Source organism: Lissotriton vulgaris, chromosome 9 (genome assembly GCF_964263255.1).
Source record: "Lissotriton vulgaris chromosome 9, aLisVul1.2, whole genome shotgun sequence".
Taxonomy (NCBI): domain Eukaryota; kingdom Metazoa; phylum Chordata; class Amphibia; order Caudata; family Salamandridae; genus Lissotriton; species Lissotriton vulgaris.
Genome location: NC_141697.1, coordinates 659,283,118 through 659,311,051, shown reverse-complemented (window position 1 = coordinate 659,311,051; position 27,934 = coordinate 659,283,118).

Below are 27,934 nucleotides of genomic sequence, written 5' to 3'. Positions count from 1 at the left end.
TTTCTACAAAATATCCTGCCAGGTGAATTTGTTTTCAACACGTTTCTATAACATGCTGGCTCCTGTGTCATGGTTATAAGAGGAAACAATACTGAATGGCTGGACCTCACCAATTAAAAGTTATTTGATTTACATGGAAAATTACTCAGCGCAATATATAAATATATAATTTCTAAGAATGCCACTTGTCCTTCACTTGTCATCAAAGAAAGCTAAAGAAATAAGCTCTGTTCTCAGTCCCGTTGCTGTAGCGCTCCATGCAGCTCGAGGCAAAGTTGGGACTGTCGCGTGATTTCTGATTCAGGACGCCCATGGGAAATCATTTTCAAACCAGGCTGTTTATGCAGTTCAGAAGGAACATATCAGCAAGATTCATTGGAACTTAAATGCGTTTCATATGGTGAAATCCTGAGAAACAGAAGGCTGGAGATGTAGAATTTGATTTTCTGGATGTTCCCCCGGTGAAAAGTTTAACGATTCTAAGAAGCAACGTTATTTGGACTACTTTTCTAGCCGCCCTTATGTCTATCGAGCCCTTATGCTTTCCAAGGCAAGATAGATTATACATTCAGCATCAAGCATTATCTACGTCATAGGCTTTCAAAGGATGTTTAGAGCTTCCTTCCTTCACAAAAACAATAAATTACAACATTTACCTTTGCTCTTTCCTTTTCATAATTGTCACACAGGAAGTTTATTTGCTCGAAGTCGAAGGTTCAACGTTTGCCCCATGTACCTGTTTCCATGATGCGTGCATGTCCACCTGTGAGTGTGGGACTCTCAATGCTGGGAGAGTTGGCTGAGTGGAGCAGAGTGGTGCTCCAGATGTGTTTGGCGTCTCTGGTCGTTTCACTGGTTGAGAGACATAGGGCCGAGCTGACCCCCGGATCTCTCACAATCGTGTTGGGCCTCAATGAGCCATTATTGGGTGTGCTGCTTGCAGGTGCATGTCAGGTCAAGCTGCTCTGGGCTGCCCTCTAGTCTTTCATGCCAGTTGGAGCATTGCCCCGCATACCGCAACTGCCCCTGGTTCAGACTCCGAGCACAGACGTGTGGATATCCCTGCACCTCGCACGCACTACTTTGTATGGGCCTGGGCCCGAACTGACCCTTGTGTCCCGGTCTCGTGCCTCTGCAGAAAATCTTAGGGCTCGTCTAGCCCCGGCGTCCCATTCTGGGACCAACAATTGCCTTCAAAATCCTGGCACCCTCTCTATCTGGACACACTACGATTAACTTGAGACCTCACCAGAGACTACTGCCCGGCCCTGCACACAAGCAGATTCACTCTGCTTATTGCACGGTATGACTTAATCCTCCCAGCGCCTCACATGTGCTCCACAGACTGTGGTACCAGCATTTAACAAGGGACGCCAGATGCTTGACTTCAACTGTTAAATCATCATAGCAGCCATTTAGCACCGTTGTGTAACCTTCTACCTGTCTGTTCCTCTTCAGAAGGCTGTAGGGTCATTTTTACACCTATAGGTAAGATTTTAACATTGGCACATGTATTTTGTACCACCCGGTGCTACTACTTGTGATTATTTTTCACACGACCTGTATCATAGCCTTCCAACTGAACAAGGTTTCCTTCAAGTGTGTAAATCCTTAGCTCTTCGCCGATCTTCACAGGCAGCCCTCTGCTTTTAGTCTATGGTGCCATATTGACTGTTTGTGTACCACCCCATTATTTAGGACCTCCCTCGTTTTCAAGGAGATCCATGAAAGTTGTTCCCGAGGGTTGAAATGCATAAATAAATAAATAAATGCAATCCACTGACTTCCACTCTCCCACACCGAGGAAGATCCCTACAAACAGTACCAATGAAACACTGGGAACAGAAAATGAATACTGAACAATAAATTAGCCAACTTTGAACCTACAGTTAGTCAAACGGGGGGATCCCTGGGATCTGCTGGTCGACCGATAACTGTTGGCCTTTCCTGTTTTAAGAGGAAAGAGGTCACAAAGTGCAGAGGGTATTTGAACAATTATAAAAATAGTTTTCCACAAAGAAATAGGATCGTTAACAGTCTATATTTATTAAAAAATTACAATCAATCACATGATAAAAACAAAGCAAGTTCATACAGTTTTCACAAAACAATTTAAAATCCAAGTGCAAGGTACATTGGAGGGATAAAAATCAACAGTGTTACACAAACATGATATTACGGTACGCGGAAAGTGAAGACATAACTATAACATATTCACAAAAAAATATACAGCAAAATACATGTAATTACAAAAAAACCCTTAGTGCATATGTGGCTCACCAGATATCTTTGCCACTCAATTAAACCAGATCCAAAAGGCCTGACCTAGTTCAATTACTATAAAGCTTTAGTGGAAGAATGAGATACCCATCTAAAGTTTTACCCGGCCCTAACTGGATTCTTTTGAACAAAGAAACAGTGCGTCGACGCGTTTCGGTGCTGTACAGTTGATTTTGTGGCACCTTCCTCAGGACTTCTCTTTTCTGGGGTTTCAGGGAACGGATGATTATACCGTATCTGTGGATATATTGGGAAAGTTACACGGAATCAATTGTTGTGCATGATATCTGTATATCTATCTCTTGAGGCGGTAGGTATTGGTTTCTATTTACCGTGAATACACATTATAGCTTCTCCACTATGAATTGGCTCACATTATTGTTTGACAGTTCCTATCTCCTGGCACTGAGATAGTAACTCAAAAAGTACATATTTGGTCACTTCTGGTTTGTTTGATGGGTACCTTTGACAACTCAGTTACATTTTCATTATGCATTGCTATTATTTCAGAGTACTCACAGTCATACATCTGTCAAGACCAATGGCATAACATACCCTCCGAATCGTTTTCAATGTGGAAAACCTTTAAGCTAAGGGGGGGCTTGGTACCCAGGAACCCGCGGGAGGTAGTACATGGGAAATCTCACCCTTAGGGTTGTGTGGGCGATGGGCGATGTACCGTGATGTGGTCTGCTTGTTATCGCACTGGGCTTTCTCAAATTTAGTTCCTTCGGCCTTCTGTCAAATAATGATATATATTTATTAGAGAGGAACACTCATGTACCCTGTCACCTAGACGGATCTGTGTTGTTAACATCATTACCTTTCTCCTAGCTTTGGAGCTCCTTATCTTGGGGTCTCTTTTCTTCTCTCGATTGTCAGGAGTTCTCTCAAGTTTCATGCATCTGTGGTGTTAATAGACATTTCTGCAGTGTTATATACCTATGTCTCACCTGTATCTTACAGTCTCTCAAATGTATAACTGAATCATTTATGGTGTTAGGCTGGGAGTATCTTACCTCAAATAGTTTTAAAACGTGCTTTGAACGGGCATATAAAGTTGTAGGTCTCTTCCAGAACCAGATATGTTCTGTTGGAAAAAGACACATGTAAGGCAATTATTGCTCCTGATGTTTTACAGTGCTGGCTTAGTTACTCCTGGCTCTATTGTCTACCCCAGATCGTAGCTTGCACTACTCTATGCCGTATTATATTGCATCTCACAGTGAGGTTTACCTTGTCCTAGTGAGCACCTATTGATTGCTCCTATTGCTCTAGGGGAACATGGGTATCTCATTGTTAGTTATTGTGGCGATACCTCCCTTGGTAGGATTAATGGTCAAATGCTCAAACCCACCCGCATCCTGAAATACAGGTCTATGTGGAAAGACCACCCTCCCCTCTAGCCTTTAGTGATGTGGGGCTAAGGGTGTCTACTGGCTTAATTCCTTATAAAAACGTTCCTGCTCTTTAGCTTAAAATCTGAGTGGCTACCCAAAAGGTAAGAGTCCTGCTTAGATAGCATTTGGGCTTGATGTGCACTTACCCGAATTTCGAAGTGGCCGTACTTCTGCCTCGTTCCTTCTCTTGCTATACTGTGTGCTGTTTGGGGCATGTTTATATATGTGGTCCTAAGTGTTTAATTCCCTACACCTGTTTGAACTCGCGCCAAAATCGCGCTTCCGAAAGCGGCGCTAACGTGGGCGCCATCTTTGAATGGTGTTTCGCCTCGCGATTTCTAGCTTGTAGGATCCCCGCCTAGTATTTGTATATACTAGCACGGACCCCACAGCAGGCGCACATACATTTCTCCCATATTTTAGTTGTATGAACGGCCGTTATGTATTTAGGGCGCTAAAACGGGCCGTCATGCATAATAACACCGGAATGCGGTCTTATTCTTGGGGCTCGAGGGGATTGCTTCAGAGATGTTTGTAGGGCTCAGTTGGTTATAAACCAATCGATAATTTAGCTTGTAAAGCAGTTTACCTCATGCAGGTCCTTAGAATGGATATTTAATTTTGACCAGTAGAACGCCCCGGTTTGTGCACACGTGGTGGGCGCCATCTTGGACTAGTCAAACCATAACACATTTTCAGTGTTGATGGGACTAAGGGTTAGTTGATGGCAGTCTCTCTCTATGTTTTATGCCTATCTCCTATATCCCACATGTTTTACTTGCAGGGAGAGTCTCCTGATGGTATTATAAATTTAATCTGCTAGTTTTGATCGGTTTATAACATTCATTCGTTGGTTCTTTTGAGTATAGGGTTTTCTACATGGGGTTCAGTTTGTTGAGTTAATGGGAAATTATGGTGAGAAAGGCTACTTAAATGAGAGCCTCCCACTCTTCCCTGGAATTTAAACCTTTCTTGATGGTATTGAATTTGACCATATACCATTGTTCCTGTTGTTTTCTTCTCTTGGTACTATCCCCTGATCTTGTGAGTTCTCTAACTCTTTCCAGGATGACCCATCTTTGTTGTTGTTTATTGCAGATTTGTGTTCCCCTATCCTCAGCCTGACTTCTCTGCCAGTTTCGCCTATATATGCCTGGTTGCAGGGACAATTAACCATAATTGGAAAATCCTGAACCATGGTCCTGATGTCACTCCCCTGGAGCGCCCCTTGTATGCATATAGGAAAAACAAGAACCTCAGGTCCAATCTTGTGCACACATATAGAGAGGACAGGATAGAGACCCAAACCACCCTGAGCGGACAGAAAGCAACGGGTAACAACAAATGTGGTAATTGCTGCATCTGCGACCTATGCATAGTAACCAAAACAGTGGCACATAATGGAACCACACATACAATCACCACTCTGAACAACTGTAGAACAAGGAATGTAATATATATGATCCTGTGTCCCTGCAACCAGGCATATATAGGCGAAACTGGCAGAGAAGTCAGGCTGAGGATAGGGGAACACAAATCTGCAATAAACAACAACAAAGAAAATGCTCCCCTCGTGTCGCATTGGAAGGAAAATGGACACGCAGCAAAGGACCTCAGATGGGTCATCCTGGAAAGAGTTAGAGAACTCACAAGATCAGGGGATAGTACCAAGAGAAGAAAACAACAGGAACAATGGTATATGGTCAAATTCAATACCATCAAGAAAGGTTTAAATTCCAGGGAAGAGTGGGAGGCTCTCATTTAAGTAGCCTTTCTCACCATAATTTCCCATTAACTCAACAAACTGAACCCCATGTAGAAAACCCTATACTCAAAAGAACCAACAAATGAATGTTATAAACCGATCAAAACTAGCAGATTAAATTTATAATACCATCAGGAGACTCTCCCTGCAAGTAAAACATGTGGGATATAGGAGATAGGCATAAAACATAGAGAGAGACTGCCATCAACTAACCCTTAGTCCCATCAACACTGAAAATGTGTTATGGTTTGACTAGTCCAAGATGGCGCCCACCACGTGTGCACAAACCGTGGCGTTCTACTGGTCAAAATTAAATATCCATTCTAAGGACCTGCATGAGGTAAACTGCTTTACAAGCTAAATTATCGATTGGTTTATAACCAACTGAGCCCTACAAACATCTCTGAAGCAATCCCCTCGAGCCCCAAGAATAAGACCGCATTCCGGTGTTATTATGCATGACGGCCCGTTTTAGCGCCCTAAATACATAACGGCCGTTCATACAACTAAAATATGGGAGAAATGTATGTGCGCCTGCTGTGGGGTCCGTGCTAGTATATACAAATACTAGGCGGGGATCCTACAAGCTAGAAATCGCGAGGCGAAACACCATTCAAAGATGGCGCCCACGTTAGCGCCGCTTTCGGAAGCGCGATTTTGGCGCGAGTTCAAACAGGTGTAGGGAATTAAACACTTAGGACCACATATATAAACATGCCCCAAACAGCACACAGTATAGCAAGAGAAGGAACGAGGCAGAAGTACGGCCACTTCGAAATTCGGGTAAGTGCACATCAAGCCCAAATGCTATCTAAGCAGGACTCTTACCTTTTGGGTAGCCACTCAGATTTTAAGCTAAAGAGCAGGAACGTTTTTATAAGGAAGTAAGCCAGTAGACACCCTTAGCCCCACATCACTAAAGGCTAGAGGGGAGGGTGGTCTTTCCACATAGACCTGTATTTCAGGATGCGGGTGGGTTTGAGCATTTGACCATTAATCCTACCAAGGGAGGTATCGCCACAATAACTAACAATGAGATACCCATGTTCCCCTAGAGCAATAGGAGCAATCAATAGGTGCTCACTAGGACAAGGTAAACCTCACTGTGAGATGCAATATAATACGGCATAGAGTAGTGCAAGCTACGATCTGGGGTAGACAATAGAGCCAGGAGTAACTAAGCCAGCACTGTAAAACATCAGGAGCAATAATTGCCTTACATGTGTCTTTTTCCAACAGAACATATCTGGTTCTGGAAGAGACCTACAACTTTATATGCCCGTTCAAAGCACGTTTTAAAACTATTTGAGGTAAGATACTCCCAGCCTAACACCATAAATGATTCAGTTATACATTTGAGAGACTGTAAGATACAGGTGAGACATAGGTATATAACACTGCAGAAATGTCTATTAACACCACAGATGCATGAAACTTGAGAGAACTCCTGACAATCGAGAGAAGAAAAGAGACCCCAAGATAAGGAGCTCCAAAGCTAGGAGAAAGGTAATGATGTTAACAACACAGATCCGTCTAGGTGACAGGGTACATGAGTGTTCCTCTCTAATAAATATATATCATTATTTGACAGAAGGCCGAAGGAACTAAATTTGAGAAAGCCCAGTGCGATAACAAGCAGACCACATCACGGTACATCGCCCACACAACCCTAAGGGTGAGATTTCCCATGTACTACCTCCCGCGGGTTCCTGGGTACCAAGCCCCCCCTTAGCTTAAAGGTTTTCCACATTGAAAACGATTCGGAGGGTATGTTATGCCATTGGTCTTGACAGATGTATGACTGTGAGTACTCTGAAATAATAGCAATGCATAATGAAAATGTAACTGAGTTGTCAAAGGTACCCATCAAACAAACCAGAAGTGACCAAATATGTACTTTTTGAGTTACTATCTCAGTGCCAGGAGATAGGAACTGTCAAACAATAATGTGAGCCAATTCATAGTGGAGAAGCTATAATGTGTATTCACGGTAAATAGAAACCAATACCTACCGCCTCAAGAGATAGATATACAGATATCATGCACAACAATTGATTCCGTGTATCTTTCCCAATATATCCACAGATACGGTATAATCATCCGTTCCCTGAAACCCCAGAAAAGAGAAGTCCTGAGGAAGGTGCCACAAAATCAACTGTACAGCACCGAAACGCGTCGACGCACTGTTTCTTTGTTCAAAAGAATCCAGTTAGGGCCGGGTAAAACTTTAGATGGGTATCTCATTCTTCCACTAAAGCTTTATATTAATTGAACTAGGTCAGGCCTTTTGGATCTGGTTTAATTGAGTGGCAAAGATATCTGGTGAGCCACATATGCACTAAGGGGTTTTTTGTAATTACATGTATTTTGCTGTATATTTTTTTGTAAATATGTTATAGTTATGTCTTCACTTTCCGCGTACCGTAATATCATGTTTGTGTAACACTGTTGATTTTTATCCCTCCAATGTACCTTGCACTTGGATTTTAAATTGTTTTGTGAAAACTGTATGAACTTGCTTTGTTTTTATCATCTGATTGATTGTAATTTTTTAATAAATATAGACTGTTAACGATCCTATTTCTTTGTGGAAAACTATTTTTATAATTGTTCAAATACCCTCTGCACTTTGTGACCTCTTTCCTCTTAAAACAGGAAAGGCCAACAGTTATCGGTCGACCAGCAGATCCCAGGGATCCCCCCGTTTGACTAACTGTCTTTCTACCCTGTTCCCTGGTGAAAGTGGGGTACCCTCTCCTTTTGAAACCAACTTTGAACCTATACCTGTCTCCTAGGGATCGACTGACCAGACTTACTATATCATACACCAAGTACTCAAAGGACCACGGTGCAGTCTGGAAGTCTGAGCTTGTGTATGGCCATTACGAACCCATGGTACTAGCGTCTGTATCCCGTGTCCCTCTGCTCTTTCAACAATCTCAGTCTAAAGGGGGTGGTGGCCTTATAGTCCAGTTTTGTGTCACTGATGTCGATGCGGTCAATCTTACAGAAGTAATGAGAAGAGTTGTTGGCGTGTGTACGCCACGCCCGGACCTAAAGCAAATGTGCATTCCGTTGGCGGATGGCATGGTGGTGGAAAGTCATGCCCCTCGGCCGACGGTGCACTTTTGCCCTACAGTTAGCCCAGTCCAAGCTGTGCTCTGCTGTTGTGTGCGGATGCTCTGTTGCAGAACCATGAGCAAGCTCCCCACCATCAGACTGCCGGCTTCAACCCCCACAGGACCAATGAGTTGCTGTTGCTAAGGGGAACAACCCCACACCATGTGGCTTCCCTGTGAATGTGCTAGTAAGTTTGCCTAACATGATGTAGGTAACACTATACTTGCTGGTTTGAAGAGGGATGTGGCTCTGCAGAGGGCGGGTGTTAGATATCGTGGATAAGAAATGAGGAAGGATCATTGGGTAAGGAGTGTCCTAAACTGCACAGAGACAAGGAGGGATGCGCTGTTGCAAGTTAGTGGTTATCGCCCGTCTATAGTAACCGAGGTCCCTTCCATGCATCATGTGGTGAGAGGTTTCTCCAGTGAGTCAGTGTACAAGCAAACTCACACCCTTAGTGTGATGAGGTGAGGTTGGTTGAAGGAAATGCCTTAAAATATTGCAACATCCAAAGTAGCTTGCATCAAAGGGAGAGTTTATACTAGTGCTCAAAATGGAAATATAGAACCGTAGGTACTCCTCGTCTCAGACTGCCTGTTTACTGCTGAGATGTGCTGGTACTCTTCCATTAAAAGAATTGGGGGCAGTGCAGAGAAGTGCCTGTACTATTCCTTCATAATTAAAGTGCAGGCAGCAAGCACCTGGTAGTCCCTGCACAATTAAAGCACTCTTGTTTAGGTCTAGCTACAGAAAAAGTCCCAGCGCCATTAGCACATGCAAAATGTTTTTTTAGATACATATTGTTCATAATGACTGCTGAGACATGGTTAGATAAGTGCCTGTTGGCCTCTCATTACATCAAAAAGGCAATTTTTGTTGGCTCTTAGGGCTCAGTGCACTTTACCACCACTAACCAGTGCTAAAGTGCTTGTGCTCTTTGCTTTCAAACATGGTAAAATTGGCTTACACCGAATTGGCAATTTTAATTTACTTGTAAGTCCCTAGAAATGTGGTTCTACATGTACCCAGGCACTGTACATTAAATGCTGCTAGTAGGCCTGCAACACTTATTGTGCCACCCACTTAAGTAGGCTATTTAAAGATGTGTCATGTCAAGGCCAGGGCCTTTGTGTTAATTGTTCATGCTTTCTGGCCAGGGTGCCATTTGAGACATTTCCATGCCTTCTATCAGCCTGGGTGCTTATGTGTGGCGTTTCCATGCTTTCTGGCCTGGGTGCTTAATTATGTGTGCTATTTCCATAGTTTCTGGCCTCAGTGACCTGGAGCTGGTGGCTCATGTGTGACATTGCCATGCTTACTGGCCTGGGCGCTTATGTGTGACGTTTGCTGTGTGTGATGCTTACTGGCCTGGTGGTGTGATCAGGCCTGGGTCAGTGCCTAGGTGCCTATGTGTGACATTTCCACAGTATTCTGGCATCAGTCAGTGGCCTGTGTGCTCATGTGTGACAACATGAGTGACAAGTTACTATGCTTTAAAAGGTAATATAATCTAATATGTAATGGAAAATGCTTTATTTTGGCCTTTCTGTCTCTCAAATTTTCTTGGGTGGGGACAAGTTCAACCCCCTAAACTCCCCCTAGTAGTGTTTGCTCACTGCGCTTGCTCACTACACACCATGTGGGGGGCTGGTCTCACTTTTACTTTGTTCTCTCTGATTCACTACTTGTGTCTATTTTTGGTGCTCTCTGAAAGAATGTCTATGGGTACATATGACTGGGTGGGTAACCTGGTGCTCTTTAAGGTCATCATCTACTATTGACTGTGCTTTGAAAGTTGATACAATTGAATATATAATGAAAAAAGTGCTGTAAAATTCACCATTTTGGTCTGTCGTTTTCCAAAATTTTCTCGGGGGGAGAACCCCCCCAAACCCCCCCTAGTAGGGGTCGGGCTCGCACGCTGCGCTCGCTCGCTACGCGCCACCCGGGGGCTGGTCTGCAGAAATTTGCCAGGGCTGCTTTCAGTTCCCAGTCCGGCCCTGCATGGTACCACCCTAGAGTTCCATTCATCAAGTGGCAGGCACCGTGTGGTGCCTGCCACGTGGTGCAGGGAAATGCAGTGCATGCACCTTTATCATTGCAGAAGGTGCTGCTGGCTGCAGCACAGCCCGCAATGATAAAGGCCCAGGATCCGCCTACCAGTATGGCAGGTGCATCCTAATAGCAGTGGTGGGACTACCGCATGTCTGGCAGCTGGTCCCACACACCGCTAAGGTGGCGGGCAGATCATAATAAGCCCCAAAATTACAAAAAAGATAAATTTTTTCAAAACTGTTAATAAAGTGTGTTTGTGAAAAATGAGTGGTACAAATATATTATACTTTATTATAAAATCTGAATGCCCTCAAAATTTCTGATTTATGTTTTTAATATTAAAGTAATGCAAGGCGCCAACCCCCTCGGGGAATGGCGTCGTTAGTGGCAGCCAAAGGGCCGACCCGGAGTAGGATCACTTCCGGGTTAGGTGACCCGGAAGTGAACGCGGCGCCAGGACCAATAGGAGCAAGGGTCGGCGGAGCGCCCCGGAAGTAGTAGTAGGGCGCGCGGCATAAAAGCCCGCGACCAGCTTAGAGGCCCCCTCTTTGTCCGCTGACCGCCCAGGAGTCGGACGTCTCCTAGAGAAGACATCGTGGGACCATCGCGTAGGAGTATACAGCGAGAGTTAATCCGACTCGTGTCTAGGTTAGCAGGCCGTGCAGTGTGTTTTGGATTTCTTTAAAGCGTTTCTTGCTTATTTTTTCTTGATTTACACATTTGTTGTAGGGGGGGATCGCAGGCATCGTGGGTAGCAGTCGCGGTGAATGGGACCCCGCATTAATTCTGAAGTCAGGGGGGCTTGTGATCGGGTCCTCATGTCCAGGGGGAGGGTGAGCGCTGGCGCATTCAGCTCAATCTGATTCCCTGGGTCCGGGCCCAACCGCGGCGCGGTGGGCCTAAAGGCGTGTGGTTTCTATGATAAGTTTTAACGTTGTTTTCTTTAAGTGCAGGATGCCGCCGAAGAGGGCACCAAAGGGCAAAGAACCCGCAGCCAAAAATGACGAATACCTCGCCTTTACGGAGCTGCTGGAATTTACAAGGGAAAAAGGCATGGATTGGGTACTAAAGAATATGAGAGACGGGGCTAGAGCAGATGCGAACTCTCAGGAAGAAAGGGGGAGAGGCAAAAGAGCGAAGCGTACCCCAGAAAAGCTTAAAAGTTCGGCAAAAGGCAAGCGGTCTAGGCCGACGGATTCACGACCAGCATCACCAGGTGAGGAGGAGGTGCCAGAGACAATTGATTCAAATTCAGGCGCAGATAACGACGCAGATGATACCGAGGGGCAGCACGACGCGGCTAGGCCCACGCAAATAGGAGGGTTCCCCGTCACTTCTGTGTGGGGGTCCGGTCCGCAGGGTATGTTACCGCCAGTGGTGGCACAGCCGGGTAGCGGAGTGTCGCAAGTTTGGGTCCAGCCCGGGGGGGTCGCCCAGTTACCAGGGATGCAATTATATGGGTCACATGGTCAAGCGATAGGTAACAGCCCCGTAAGCTCAATGCTTCCTGCCTACACGGCTCATGGGTCCCCCTTAGTGATGAATGCTTACTCTAGTTTGGGGGGCCCAAGACAGGGCTCAATGGCGAACACCGTGGTTGATGTGGCGGGTCCCTCTAATGGCCAGATGCAAGGGGGGATGGGGGGGCAACCAACTGGTCCCCCTTTGCTTGCATTCAGCCCGTTAATGTTTGGTTCGTCCTCAATGACCTTATCGCCATCCGCGGGGATCACTTGGCACGTACCAGCAGATATGAAGGACAGAATACTCAGAGGTGAATACGTAGAAGTGTTCGACCTTATCAATGCAGGGGTGGCGGCGGGAAAGCCCAAGGGCGGGAAAGAAGGAGATTACAACCAAAAGAAATCGTGGGTAGAGTGGTCCATGAAGAATTGGATCACGGGATTTGCAATATATGGCGCTGTTATGTTAGAGAAGTATCCGGTGTTAGGCCCACAAATGATGAGCTATATATCCTTGATACATGGAGCGGCAACAGAGTTTCCAGGCCAGGGGTGGCTGAAGTACGATAAAATGTTCAGACAGATGAAAGCAGTTCACCCGGGTATAGCATGGGACCAGCGGGAGATCAATTTATGGCACACAGTCTTCTATTCCACCCCTTCAACGCCTACCCCGGCTCCCTCTACCCAGAGTCAGTCCTTTCGGACTGACAAAGGTGTCGGTGAGAAAAAACAGGCCTGCTGGCAGTTTAATAGAAATGAGTGTACAAGGGGGGTCTCGTGTAGATTCAAACACTGCTGTTCGTACTGCGGGGGAACCTCTCATCCCGAGGTTAGATGTTTTAAGAAAACTGGAAACCCCAAAGAACAGTCCAGCCACAGTGCCCCAAAGGGAAAGCCAACTAAAACTCCCGACAAAGCTACCAACTCCCATTAAACGGCATGTCCTGACACACCTCCTCAGTAAATATGATAACCTTGAGGAGGCTCAATTCCTACTACATGGTTTTACAATTGGCTTCCGTATCCCGTCTTCAGCCCCCCCTTCCAATGTCCCGCCCCGTAATCAAAGCTCAGTGTTACGAAATATGGAGGCAGCGCGAGGCAAAATCATGAAGGAGGTATCATTGGGGCGGGTTGGGGGTCCTTTCAAAGAGCCACCTGCCCATAATCTGGTTTGCTCCCCATTGGGTTTAGTTCCAAAAAAAAGAGGAAGGTAAATTCCGTCTGATTCATAATCTATCAAGTCCTCCAGGACTATCGGTCAACGATAAGCTAGACCCAGATCTTTGCACGGTGAGGTATACCAAATTTGACACGGCTATTGAGAAATTGCAGGCATTCGGGGAAGGAGCATTAATGGCTAAAGCCGATATTGAATCGGCCTTTAGGTTATTGCCTGTTCACCCGGAAGATACCAGGTTCTTGGGCTTCACATTTGACGGTAGCTACTTTTTGGATTTATGCATGCCTATGTGGTGTTCTATTGCCTGTGCAGTTTTCGAGACTTTTGCAAGGTTCCTGGAATGGGCGGTGGAGCAGTTTCTGACCTCGGACAACTCACATTCAGTAGTCCACTACCTGGATGATTTTCTGTTCATGGGTCCCGAGGGTTCCCAGTCGTGCAGGAAGGCCCTTCTGGGCTTCCAGCGCTTGGCTGAGGCGCTCGGAGTACCTCTGGCGGCGGAAAAAACCGAAGGCCCGACCACGTGTTTGACCTTCCTGGACATAGAGATTGATACAACGGCAGGGGTGTGCAGGTTGCCAAAGGCCAAGGTAGATGCCTTTAGGGCCGCTATTGATAGCTGCCTGGGAGCAAGGAAGGTAACCTTACATCAGCTGCAGGATCTCTTGGGTCAACTGAACTTTGCTCTGCGGGTCATACCAATGGGCAGGGCCTTCTCCAGGAGTATAGCGAGGGCAATGTCCGGGCTGCGGGCCAAACACCACAGGGTGAGGCTTTTAGCCGAAGTTAGAGAGGATCTTCTGATTTGGAGAAGTTTTTTGCAAGATTTCAATGGCACGGTGTTGTGGCGAGCAGCCTGCTCCTCTAATACGGATCTTGAGCTTTTCACTGATGCTGCAGGGAGTATTGGCTTCGGAGCTATATTCGGCCAAAAATGGTGCATGCAGCGCTGGCCAGACGACTGGATAGAGCGAGGCCTGACTACTAACATTTCCTTTCTTGAGTTGTTCCCCATAGTGGTAGCTTTGCACTTGTGGGGAGATCTGCTGGCAAACAGGAGTATAGTATTCTGGTCGGACAACATGTCTGTAGTCATGGTAATTAATAGCCAGAGGGCTACCTGTACTTGGGTACTCAGTCTGTTGAAAGAGTTGGTTTTGCAGTGCCTGAGCCATAATGTCCAATTCACTGCTAAACATGTTCCAGGCGTAGAAAACAAAGCGGCTGATGCATTGTCTCGTTTTAAGTTAACAGAATTCCGGGAGCATTGGCCCCAAGCGGAGACGTCAATGTCAGCCTTCCCAGCGGAGCTATGGAAGTTTGGTGCCCCACAGCCGCCGAGTTGATATCTGCATCTTTGGCCCCCAGGACTAAGAGTATGTATCAGAAGTCATGGGATTGTTATATGGCATACCTGAGGGGTGTGGGTGTAGTGGATATCTTTGCCCCCCAGAGCGTATTAGGCTTCATTGTACAGCAGAAAGAGAAGGAGAAGTCGGTAGCATTCATGAAAAGACAGTTGTCGGCGGTAGCATTTTATGCGGGTCTACAGGGGGTGTCTGATCCGACCAAGGATCAGAGGGTTAGAAGAGCAATGAGAGGTTGGGAGCGCCTGACACCTGGGGAAAAAGATTCTAGGAGGCCGATAGACGTAGGGAAATTGATTAAAATCTTAGAGGCTCTACCGCTCGTTTGTTTCTCCCAGTATGAGACGCAATTATTCCGGGTGGCCTATACCTTAGCCTTTTGCGGGGCGTTACGAATCTCAGAATTACTCCCGGCGTCCAGGTCGGATAGGGAAGGGGGTCTAAGGTGCTCAGATATAATTGAGTCCAAAGGTGTCCTGAGGCTTAGGGTGCGGAGATCGAAGACGGACCCCTTGGGTAAAGGGACCTGGTTACAACTAGGTAGAGTAGAGGGAGAGCCCTTCTGTCCAGTCAACTTGCTGAGGGTATTCCTCCAAGGCAGGCCCCAGGGAGCGGATGATAGATTGTTGATTCACGAGAGTGGGTTACCCCTTACCAGGTTCCAGTTCACACGAGTAGTAAAAATGACCCTGGCAAGGATCGGAGTTGATCCGGCCGATTTCACATCTCATTCGTTCCGAATTGGAGCAGCGACAACGGCTGCTGGCTTGGGCCTACCCGAACAGGTAATCAAGAGATTGGGTCGCTGGAAATCAGCTTGTTATGAACGTTATGTCCGCCCGCAATTAGTTTAACAAACTTGTTTCATTAGCTTCCGTCCCCGTCGTTAGACTCGGTCTCACTGTATCTCTTCATGTTTGCTTTAGGTACCTCCCCTAAGAGAACCCAAATCTGTTGGTGTGGCCACTCCTTCATTCGCAGGGCCGGGGCGCACTTCGAAAAGACACTCGGGGACAGGGTGACCATGATGCGAGGTTGTGACCATCATTGGGTGGGGATAGGCGGGCAGCGCCTAGCGGACGTCCCGAGGGATGTTAAAACGGCTTTGGCCAGAGGCATGCCTTTCCCGGACGTATTCGTGTTGCACTGCGGAGGCAACGATATGATTCCGGGTGGAAGGAGAGAAGTGAAGGAGCCCCTGTTCTCTACTCTAGCAGCAGTCAAAAGCATTTTCCCAGAAGCTATAGTACTATGGTCGGAAGTCATTCCGAGGCTCGTGTGGGCACGGGGCGCACCTATGAAAGCAGTGAACAGATCTATTAAAAGGCTGAACCAGTCGGTGGCGGAAATCCTGCAGAAATCTAGTATTAAAGCGATTCGTCACAAATTGATACAGGCAGACAGGCCGGAGCTATACGCGGAGGACGGAGTGCACCTGTCGGAGGCGGGTATGGAGATATTTATAGAAACAGTCCTAGGGGCCATCTCCGAAGCCCTTGAGCGCAGGGGGGGGAGGTCGAGTCCGCCAGTAAGCTCCTCGCCCTGTGGCGGGGTTCCGGACAAGAATACCACGGGAACTTCTTGTCTAGTGACAGTTAACTCTGAACAGGTTTGATAAATCATTATGGACTCTGGGCTGGCGGGAGAGTTGGGGCCGACCTGCTGGTGGCCTTGGCTCTTCAGCCCTACCCCGGAGGCCGCTGGTTGCCCAAGTGGGCGCTTTCCTCACCTGCGGCTCTGTTGACCGGAAGGGGGTTAACGTTAAGGGAGCAGGTGATCTGGATTGTGGCCTGCTGGCGCAACCCTGAAGTCAAATGAAAGGCCCATTGGCGAATGGGCGGTAAATGTGTATATATTGTATATAAGTGCAAGTTTACTCTTAAATACTGTGATGGAATATTTTACGAATAAATAAAGAGAATGGTGGGTCAATGAGGTAATTGACCTGTGAACTTAATTTTAATAAACAAGCACACTGCAGAAAATCAAGCACGACTCCAGAGTTTGATGTTGAATTGGGTCCATGTAAAGCATGCAGTCTGGAGGGGGGAGAATGCACTTTGTCTGCCATCTATGAATGTAACAAAAGCAAATGAAACGAATGTAATTGTGGAAAAAAAATGTTGTGTGCATAGAAAATGTTGCCAATAAAAACTAACATATGTATATTTACTTATTTCAAAATACATTTAAACTGCACCAAAAATATACAAAATAAATAATAATTAATGGTAAATTCAAAATAAACTAAACTCAGAGAATTTGCTGATTAATAGCCCCCAAATAATTACTATCCAAGACCAAAAATAACTATACTCAGCAAAAGCGCAGGATAATAAACCATAATAATATATTATTACAACCCAAAACACAACTAAACACAGGGAAAGTGTTGGATAATAAATAATAATAATTTACTATTCTAAGTCCAAGCGTAACTAAACAAGAGAAAGTGCTGCATAGTAAACCATAATAATTTACTATTTTAACTCCCAATCCATCTAAACTCATGGAAACTGCTGGATAATAAATCATTATAATTTACTTTTCCTACTCACACACAACTAAATACAGGGAAAGTGCTGGATATTAAACCATAATAATTTACTATTCCAACACCAAATCCAACTAAACTCATAAAAAGTGCTGGTTAGTAAACCATAATAATTTACTATTCTAAATCCAACTAAACTGAGAGAAAGTGCTGGATAGTAAACCATATTAATTTAGTATTCCAACTCCATATCCAATTAAACTCAGGGAAAGTGCTGGATAATAAATCACAATAATTTACTATTCAAACTCAAAATCCAACTAAACTCAGGGAAAGTGCTGGATAGTGAACCATAAGAATTTACTATTGTCGCAGGTACCACTAACCTGTGGTAGACTCAAGGCTCAATCCACGAGAGTGACGAGAATTCTCCCACACTCCCCGGAGCAGTCTACGGGTGAGAAGCAAAAATCACACTCACACCCCTACAATGCTCCGGAGAGATGTGGGGATAGAAGTGTGGGTTGAAAGTCTTCTAATCCCCCAGCCGGTTTCCCTCAGGCAGAACAGGAAGGATTGACCTATAGGGAGACACAAAAATTACATACATAAGAAAAAGGCTCTTCTCCAATAATGGGAACAAGGTATAAGTCAGTGAAAGCTCTACTAAACAAAACCACTGTGTCTTACTGGCTGGACATCTCGAGATGTCTTTGGAAGGTTCCAGTTCAGTAGACAATAATTGAAGGTAAATACTTCTTTACCTCCTAGTGAAAACAAGGTACTCCTACAGTGCAAAATGGGTTATGGAGATAATAATTCCACGTGCTCATAGGAAAGGAATTTCTAGTAGGAGTATTGGCATATTAAACATTCGCTGCAAAAAATATTTTTTATGTAACACACAAGTCCCTTGGGAATTTTATCAAGGGAGAGACACTCGCGGCTTCAGTTCAAAGGGTAAAAGCTGGATTGGTTTCAGGAGCCTGGAAGTGTGCCAGATAGAGTCTCATATGTCAAAGGGATACAGGGTTCAGCAGGAGAAATAGTGCCCTATGAAAATGTGCAAGTCGCGTCCTTCCAGAGAAACTTGAATCATGGAGGCACAGTACAAAGGACGCCTCCAGAGAGAAGTCAAGGGGCTAAATAAATAAGGCAGCCGCAGCACAAAAATACACACGGGGACGGGGTCGAAGGGAGAATCATACGGGTGAGAAATAGAAGCCGCAAATATTTTAAAAAATGCGTCGGGACGATGTTGCAAGCTGCCGCTGTTGAAGGGATAAATAATACAGGCAGGAGACAGGGGCGGTAGTTACGGGGACACCAGCGGCAAAAGCGGCATGAAGTTGAAAGGTGCCGCAAAAACAAAAAATCTTATCCTCACAGGAGATTATCGGAGGGCATGCGGGAATCAGGAAACCTAAGGAATCTTGTCTCCAAGGAAAGCAATGCAACACTAATATTAATGCCAGGGAAGTCTTCCAGAGATCAAAAGCAGGAAACCGGATCACAGGAAGGGGCGTGGTTGTAGGACAAGGGCCAAAGCCAAGCAACCACTCTTCCGCCTCTCGTGTTTTTAAGGTAAAGGAGCATTAACAAACTCCACTTTCTGGCAGCGCAGTAAGGGATCATCTCCAAACGTGTGTTGTTCTCCATACAGCAAGCACTGAATCACACTCTCTATTCCCCATTGATCGTGCAAAAGGCTTGACGTCTAACAACTATTCTAACTCCAAACCCAATTAAACTCAGGGGAAATGCTGGATAATAAATCATAATAATTTACTATTCCAGTTGCAAAAGCAACTAAACTCAGGAAAAGTGCTGGATAATAAATAATAATAATTTACTATTCAAACTCAAGACACAATAAAACACAGGGAAAATGTTGAATAGTAAACCATTATAATTTACTACTCCAAATCCAACTAAACTCAGGGAGCGTGCTGGATACTAAACCATATTAATTTACTATTCCAAATCCAACTAAACTGAGAGAAAGTGCTGAATAGTAAACCATATTAATTTATTTTTCAAACTCCAAATCCAACTAAAATCAGGGAAAGTGCTGGATAATAAATCATAATAATTTACCATTCCACATCTAAACACAACAAAACACGAGTAAAGTGTTGAATAGTAAACCATAAAAATGTAATATACCAACTCCAATCCAACTAAACTCAGGGAAAATTCTGGATAATAACTCATAATAATTTACTATTCCAATGCTGGATAGTAAACCATAACCATTTACTATTCAATCTCAAATCCCAACTAAACTCAGGGAATGTGCTGGATAGTAAACCATTAGACGTTACTACTCCAACTTCAAATCCAAATAAACTCAGGGAAAGTTTTGGATAATAAATCATTATAATTTACTATTCCAATTCCAAAAGCAACTGAACTCAGGAAAAGTGCTGGATAATAAATAATACTAATTTACTATTTCAACTCCAGACACAACAAAACACAGGGAAAATGTTGAATAGTAAACCATAATAATTTACTACTCCAAATCCAAAAAAAACACAGTGAGGTGTTGGATAGTAAACCATAATAATTTACTATTCTAACTCCAAAACCAACTAAACTCAGGGAAAGTGCTGGATAGTAAACTATAATAATGTACTATTCCAAATCCAACTTAACTCAGGGAAAGTGCTGGATAGTAAACTGTATTAATTTACTATTCCAACTGCAAATCCTACTAAAATCATGGAAAGTGTTGGATAATAAACCCCCAAAAATTTCACATTTTCAAACAATTTATTATTTACACAAAATTGTACTTCATTTTTTTCAAATACATTACAATATATACTAATTTTGAATTGTAAAATAATTTTTTTATTAATTAAACAGTCTTTGCCAAATGTTAAAATGTAACAATTTTTTTTATTATTCACCCTATTTGATTTTAAAAAGTATATTTTAAAAGACACATTTATAACATAATACATGTATAATTATTATTATTTCCGGTATTTATAAAGCGCGACACTCATCCCATGGGATATCACGGCGCTATGAAAATGAGGGAGACTGCTGATGGCTATGCTGGGGGATTTAGTTTTTTGGGAAGAGGTGAGTTTTTAATTTTTGCCGGAATTGAAGGTATGTAATGGTATGTCTGAGATCTACAGGTAACTCATTCCACCTTTTGGCTGCCAGGTATGAGAAGGCGCGTCCACCCGTTCTTGTCTTATGGATGCGTTTAGGTTTAGCAAGGGCTAAGTATAAAAAAAATATATATATAATACACCACTTCTCACAACAAAGTAAAAACATTAAAATTACATTATAAATTACAAATAAATATAAATATTTAAATATGCTATATTAAGCCCTTTCTAAACTCATTTTACACTAAAAATAATTACAAAACTTAAACAAAATGATATTCCTAAATTAAAGATTAAAATAACTAATTATTAATATATTTTTGTACTAAATTGTAAAATGTTTACCAAATTAAAAAATTGCACAATTTGCATCAAAATATTCACACACCCAAAAATGTCTAATTTTGAAAAAATGTGAGTATTTGTATTTATTCATTTTTACTATTAATTAAATATTTCTTCATTTTTTTTTAACCAACATTCTTTAATTAGTCCCCAGCCTTATCCCCTATAAACCCAATATTTGGCCCCTAAAAATGTATAACAATTTTAAAACACTTTAATTTTCTTAGCACATTTTTTAAATTACTTCCCACTCTTAAACCCAATATCCCGCTCCTAAAAATGTATGCAAATGTAAAAATATTTTACTTTTTTCTACAAAAATTTTAAATTATTACCCATCCTGCTTCTAGAAATTATTGTAATACCTACAAAAACAAATATTTTACCATCAAAAAATATATTAAACAATATAAAAGAACTAATGCCAAATTAGTTAACAAAAAACATTTTAAAAAGTAATCAATATTATTTACAACTATATTTTTGCCATCAAAATTTACAATTTCGATATTTCTAGATTATAAAAAAAATAACATTTTTAAAAACGAGAAAACTTTCTTCGATATTTTGCACCATAGATATTCTTGACTCGATATTCTTGCAATTCGATATTTTTACATTGATATTCTATCTCTGATCGGCGCTTAGTTATAGAGTCATACTTCTCTAACTATTTTGACCATTAGGGAAAAAGCTGCCATGACATGTATTATCTAAAAGTTCAATCTAGATAAACAATAGTAGCAGTTAGTTCCTTACTTACTAAGTTAACTAGTTCACTTCACTAGTTGTCTTACCTGAATGTACATGAAACAATAACAGGGAAGGCATCACAACTTCACTACCAATTCTCCCAGGTAGGCTCCAACTGTAGGAATGATCTGAATGATTGATTATCCATTGTAGGCATCTAAATGGAACTAAAAAACATACTGAGTTAGTGGGTATATTATATCAAAAAATGTAAAATAATTGACACCAGAGTACTGCATGTTGCAACACAAGAATTCTTGATAGTGCTAAAATACAAAAAATAGCAATACTAGTATTTTTGGCTAATAGTGAGCTAGTAGTATTTACGAAATTCTCAAGTTATAAAAGACTCAAAGTCTAGAGTGGACAAGCTTAGGTTTGGCGTGTTTTGTTACACAATACAAGGTCTGAATGATGATGCTGACGACTGATGTTCTTCATTCTATATTTAAAATATGGATAATTTTTCATTTGTGGGTGGGTAAATGGGGCTAGTGTGGGCTATTGCTTAGAAGATCCTGCAGGAAGTTGGTGTTGTTTTCACCACATTCATCCCACCAAGAGTGTGATCCATTGATGGTATAAATTAAGTCACACCTCATTAAAAAACACAGCGGGGAAAAAGGTTTAGGGGTCTGATGCATGGATGGGAAAGGGGATTTGGAAAAGGTTTGAAAAAGTCAGACACTAGACAAGGGCAACATTAATCTGGGCAATAAGCAGCACATCATTCTTCATAAATCTGTTATTAAAGGAAACAAAGGAATGAGTATAACAGATTAAATATAAATGCATAGCAAACAGTTCTTCTGTCTTTGCGACCCAAGTTGTCTGGTGTCTAAATGTTCTGTCTTCTAGGTTGCAGAGTGAACTCACCCACCCAGTTGTTCAAATAGGATTGTTTAGAGAAAAATAATATTGTATTGCAAAATTAGGTAGTGCATCTGTATTCTCCCATGGAATGTCCACTCTTGGGTGCCTCTTTGCACTGGTCGAGAAGGTAAGCAGGAGTGCTGATCAAGCTTTCTCCTTTCCGTCACGTAAGAGACGCAAAAGGGAAACTATGGGGCATATTACCAAGGCGGGCGATATGTGATTATCGCCGCTTTAGCAGCCGTTTTCGGCCGCTAAGCGGCGATAATTCTATTGCCCTATTAGCAAGCTGTCGACAGCTCGTAGGCGATAGCGAGCGGTTTGGGGCCCTCTTTGCATGTCAGCGATATTTATCGCTAATGACATGCAAAGTGGGCGTACCCAACCTATTAGCGACTGAAAGCAGTCGCTAACGTCGCTATCGCCTATAAGCAAGGCAGGAGTAGCGATGGAATTATTCGCGTAAGCGCGAATATCTCCAAAAACGAACGACTGCTCAGACCAGTTCTTAGCCATTATATCCAATGGGAGTTGGATATTATGGCTAAGTCCTCATTAGCAATAATGCGTGAATATCGCTGGATTACCAGCGATATTCACGCATTTCGCCTCTAATGCCGGATATTATATCGCTTTAGAGATAAACTGTGCTAATAGCACGTTATCTCTGAGATAACATCCGGCGATGCTTGGCGTTAAAAAAATACTCGCTAAGCCATTTTAGCGATAAATATCGCTAGTTGTTGGTAATATGCCCCCAGATTTTAGAGATAAGGAGGACAGAAGCAAAGTAAGCTTCATGAGACCCTTGACCCTGTTGAAGGGTGGTCGCTCCCCACACCGCGTAGCTCCACCTGACTGCGCCGTGTCCCTGACCCAACTGCTGCTGAGTTCGAGGCCCTCCTCCACCCACAGGCTACCACCTGCGCCTCATCCCTGGTGGCCAGTGATAGGCCCTTAGGTTTGTTTTCCGCATTACTGGTTCTGTGACTGCTATTTTTCCCCTGCTTTGTTGCCTTGTTGATTGCTGCCTTGTCGCTCTGTTGCCTTTGCTTGTGCTGGTTCCCCTCCCTCGCTGCGTCCCCTGTGGCCCCGCCCCCCATATCTAGCGTACCTTGCTGTTTTGTATAATATTGTGAATTGCATCTCTCTGCCTTTTTGTACTGTGTTGTGATTACATCTCTGTGCCAACTTGGTATTGTATTGTATTCGCACCTCTGTGCCCTTTTTCCCCCTCTGTACCCTCGCCTTCCTCCCCCCGTGTTTACCGCCACTGCATCCCCTGCATCCCTGCCCCCCATGCTCACATTGGTCCGCTGCCCCCACCCAGCTGCTCCTCCCTCCCACCTCCCCTTCTTATGGCGGCCGCTGCGCGGCCGGGCAGCGTGTGTCAGACTCCACGCTGCAGGATCCGGTTGTTGTACATATAACTCCACCTCCCGACCTCACCAACACGCTGGCACTAACAACACAGCGTGTTCGAGGGATAGGGCAAGGGAAAAAAGAAACAGAACAAGGAGGGGACGGAAGGGGACAGCAGGGAAGGGATGGCTGAAAGACAAGAAAACAAGTATACAGGTTATAAATGGTCACAGGGAAATCCTACTCTCGTTTCATTCTCTCTAAGTATATTAAGTGATTCACCTTTCCTGAAGAAGTGCACTCCACCTCCTCCATGTATATTGAATATGAATAACCGCACCACTAGTCCCTATGGAACATAAACACCAGTTACTCTCATATAACCCAGAGAACAGATGTTCAATTCTCTCTATTGGATTTGTACGTACCCCGCCTTGTGATAGTTCAGTGCTCAAAAATAAACGTGTATATTTCCACCAACCAAAGTGTATCCAAATCAAAAGTCGGTCTCTTGAAAGACAAGTTCTTCCTTCATGAATGTACAAGTATAATCCTTAATGGATACAGCAAGACGTAGCTTCCTACTACAGTCTTCCGCTCTCAAACTAACAATCACCGTGTCCTCAATAAAGAATGCTCCAAACACGGCAAGGTGTAGGATTCCCCCACTACCTTCCGCTTTGGCAATTGACCCTGTAGACACTAGTGCCTTTCCTCGTAGCGGCAGTGAGCAGAAGGCTTGCCCCACTACACCCCGCTCTCCCTTTTTTAACACAACCAGAAATCCGCTGCAGGACACAGCCGCGCTTGTCGTACACTCCGCAGTATTTCACTTGCAATCTAGGAAGAACTATTCAATACAATCCTAGCAACGCGTTAACTGTCACGCGTTGCTTAATTAACTCACAGTACTTGTGCAGAGCAGTCAAGGTCCGCTCTTCCTCCGTTAGGATTCCTCTCCTTCCAGCCACGGTATTTGGCAGACAACAGGAACGCCAGGGGAAAACGAACAGGATGCACAACCCACACGCTACTCGGTAGGACCCGAGTCAATCCAAAGTACTAAGCGCGTTTCCTCTTTCACTCGCGCTGGAAGCGTAATGAAAGGGACAAAACCTCTCTCTGCAGAAAACAGGGAGAAGACGAGCAACAGCACACAACTAAAGGAAACCAAAAGCACTGCTGTTAACAAAATCACAAACAGAGTAGAAAGGGCCCACCCAGCCTTTATAGGACCACGCCCCCCTCTCAGGACTTCTGGGAGTTGTAGTTCCTATGTTTTAGGTAGGCGCCTTGGCAGATCCTGACAGTATGTCCCCGTCCCTAGCGCTTTCTAGGGCCAGGCTTAGCAGGGAACCTCCTGTGGAAAGAACGCACCGCAGCAGGAGCATGCACATCAGAACTGAGCTCCCAGGAATCATCTTCTGCGGTATACCCCTTCCACGACACCAGGTATTTAAGAACACCCCTGCACCACTTGGAGTCCCTAATGCTCCTCACCTCGTATTCCATACCCCCAGCACATAACACCGGCGGAGGGGCCGCTCTGCGAGATGTAAGCGCAGGCTTCAGCAATTGTACATGAAACACTGGGTGTATGCGCAATGATCCTGGCAGTTTCAGTTTGTACGTTACGGGATTCACCTGTTTCACATTGGGATAAGGGGCAATGTACCTTGGGTGGAACACACTGCGCAACTTAAACTTAATGTTCTTTGTAGACAGCCGGACCTTATCGCCCACCACATACTGACGACTCTCTATCCTGCGGCGATCCTCCCACTTCTTGTATACCTCCTTTGCCTTGTTCAAATGCACCTGCACCCCCTTGTGTACCTTCCTCAATAGCAGGACCCTTTCTTTCACAGAAGGCTGGTATTGGAGATCAGCATGTATGTCAACCGGCAAGGTCGTAGCATCAAAACCAAAATTAGCTTTGAAGGGTGACATCCCCGTAGAACTATGCCAAGCGTTATTGTAGGCCAGTTCCGCCATCCACAAAAGATCTACCCAAGGTTCGTGAGCTTCTTTAGAGAAGCATCTCAAGTATTTCTTTAATGTCTGGTTCAGACGTTCTGTTTGCCCGTCCGTTTGGGGGTGGAAGCTGGTAGACAGATTGGACTCAATATTCAGGGCGCGACACCACATGCGCCAGAACCGTGCAATAAACTGCGGCCCTCTATCTGACACAATCACCCTGGGAATACCATGCAAACGGACAACATTGCTGGCTAATAGTTGTGCCGTTTGACTGGCATTTGGAAGAGTTTTACAAGGGATAAAGTGTCCCATTTTGGTGAGGCTATCTACAACTACCAAAACGGCTGAAAAACCCTTATCCAACGGAAGACCAGACACGAAATCCAGACTAATATGCTGCCAAGGTTGACTGGGTGTAGGCATGGGAATAAGTTTCCCCGCTTTCTTAGTGGTTATTCCCTTGGCTCTAGCACAAATATCACAACGAGCCACCCACATAGTAACATCCTTAATCAGGGTAGCCCACCAGAAATGCCTTTGGATGGTATCGAGGGTTTTACGTATACCAGGATGTCCCGCCAGCTCTCCCTCATGACACCAGCCAAAAGCCTTCTTCTGCAAAGGTATCGAGGGCAAGAACAACTTATCCTGAAAGAAGGGCAACCCATCTTTCACCTTCCTCTCCACTAGGCCATGAGCCCATGACCTCCAGCCTCCAGGATACTGATGACTTCTCACGTCATCCAAAAAGGTCTCTGCTCTCACCACACATAAAACTTTCCCTGTAGGAATGATGGCCTGTTTCTCATCCACACTTTCCTCTGGCATAGTCTGTCTGGATAAGGCATCAGCCTTTCTATTTTCAGACCCCGGGGCGGAGAGTGACCACAAAGTTGTACTCTGCAAAAAAGAGCATCCATCTCATTTGCCTTTGTGTTAAATGTCTGGCAGATGACATAAATTGCAAGTTTCTATGGTCAGTGTATACTGTGATGGTATGAAGAGCCCCCCATAGATATTGCCTCCATTCTTGAAAAGCCCGCTTTATAGACAGCAATTCTTTTTCCGCAATCGTATAATTGAATTCAGCCGAACTCAATTTCTTTGACAGAAAGGCCACTGGATGCAACTGCCCTGTACCTACATCCCTCTGAGACAACACCGCCCCGATAGCTTCATTCGAAGCATCAGCCTCTACCACAAAGGGATGTTCTAGGTTGGGATGGGACAGCACAGGGGCAGTAGTGAAAGAAGTCTTAAGGGTTTGGAAAGCTTCCCCTGCTGCAGAGGTCCACTCAAAAGGCACTCCCTTCCTTAAAAGCCTTGTAATGGGCACAGCCAGTAATGAGAAATGCAAGATAAAGCGACGATAGTAATTCGCGAAGCCCAGAAAACTCTGGACCTCTCTCACATTCTTCGGAACTGGCCAGTTTCGCACTGCCTCCACCTTGCGCTCAGACATTTGCAACCCCAAAGGACTGATCATCACCCCCAGGAATTCTACACTGTACACTTCAAACTCACATTTACTGAGTTTCACGAAGAGACTATGTTCTCTCAACTTAGCCAGTACCTTGCATACCTGCTCCACATGACTGCCTTCCTCCATTGAGTACACCAAGATGTCATCGATGTAAACAACTACGAACAAGTCGATATATTCCTTCAGAACATCATTGATCAGGAACTGAAAAGCCGCAGGGGCATTGCACAGCCCAAACGGCATGACCAGATATTCGTATAGGCCATACCGCATCTTGAATGCCGTCTTCCACTCATCCCCTTCACGAACCCTGACCAAGTGATAGGCACCTCGCAAGTCCAAGCGAGTATAGATCACAGCCTCCCTCACTTGATCAATCAAAACAGTGATGAGGGGGAGAGGGTACCGGTTACGGATGGTGTTTTTATTCAAGACGCGGTAGTCTACACATGCCCTCAAATCACCATTGACTTTTGCTATAAAAAAAAGGGGAGAGGCTGCAGGGGAACGTAAAGGTCTTATAAATCCTATGCTCTCATAATGATCGATGTACTCCTTTAAATGGGCGGTTTCAGGGACAGACAAAGCATATACTCGACATGTAGGAATCACTGCCCCATCAACCAAATCAATCCGACAGTCATATGCCCTATGTGGCGGTAACTTCTCAGCTCTGCTTTCACTAAAGACATCCTGAAAGGCTTCGTAGTGTTTCGGAAGCACCACCTCCGTCTCGGCGGCGGTAGCCACCATAAACTGTGAGGCTAGCACTGCTACCGGGGAAGACACATAAGGCACCAGATGTTCCTTGCAAAATCCTGAAGAGAAATGCACTGTGCGTGATTTCCAGTCAATGGAGGGGTTATGGAAGGTGAAC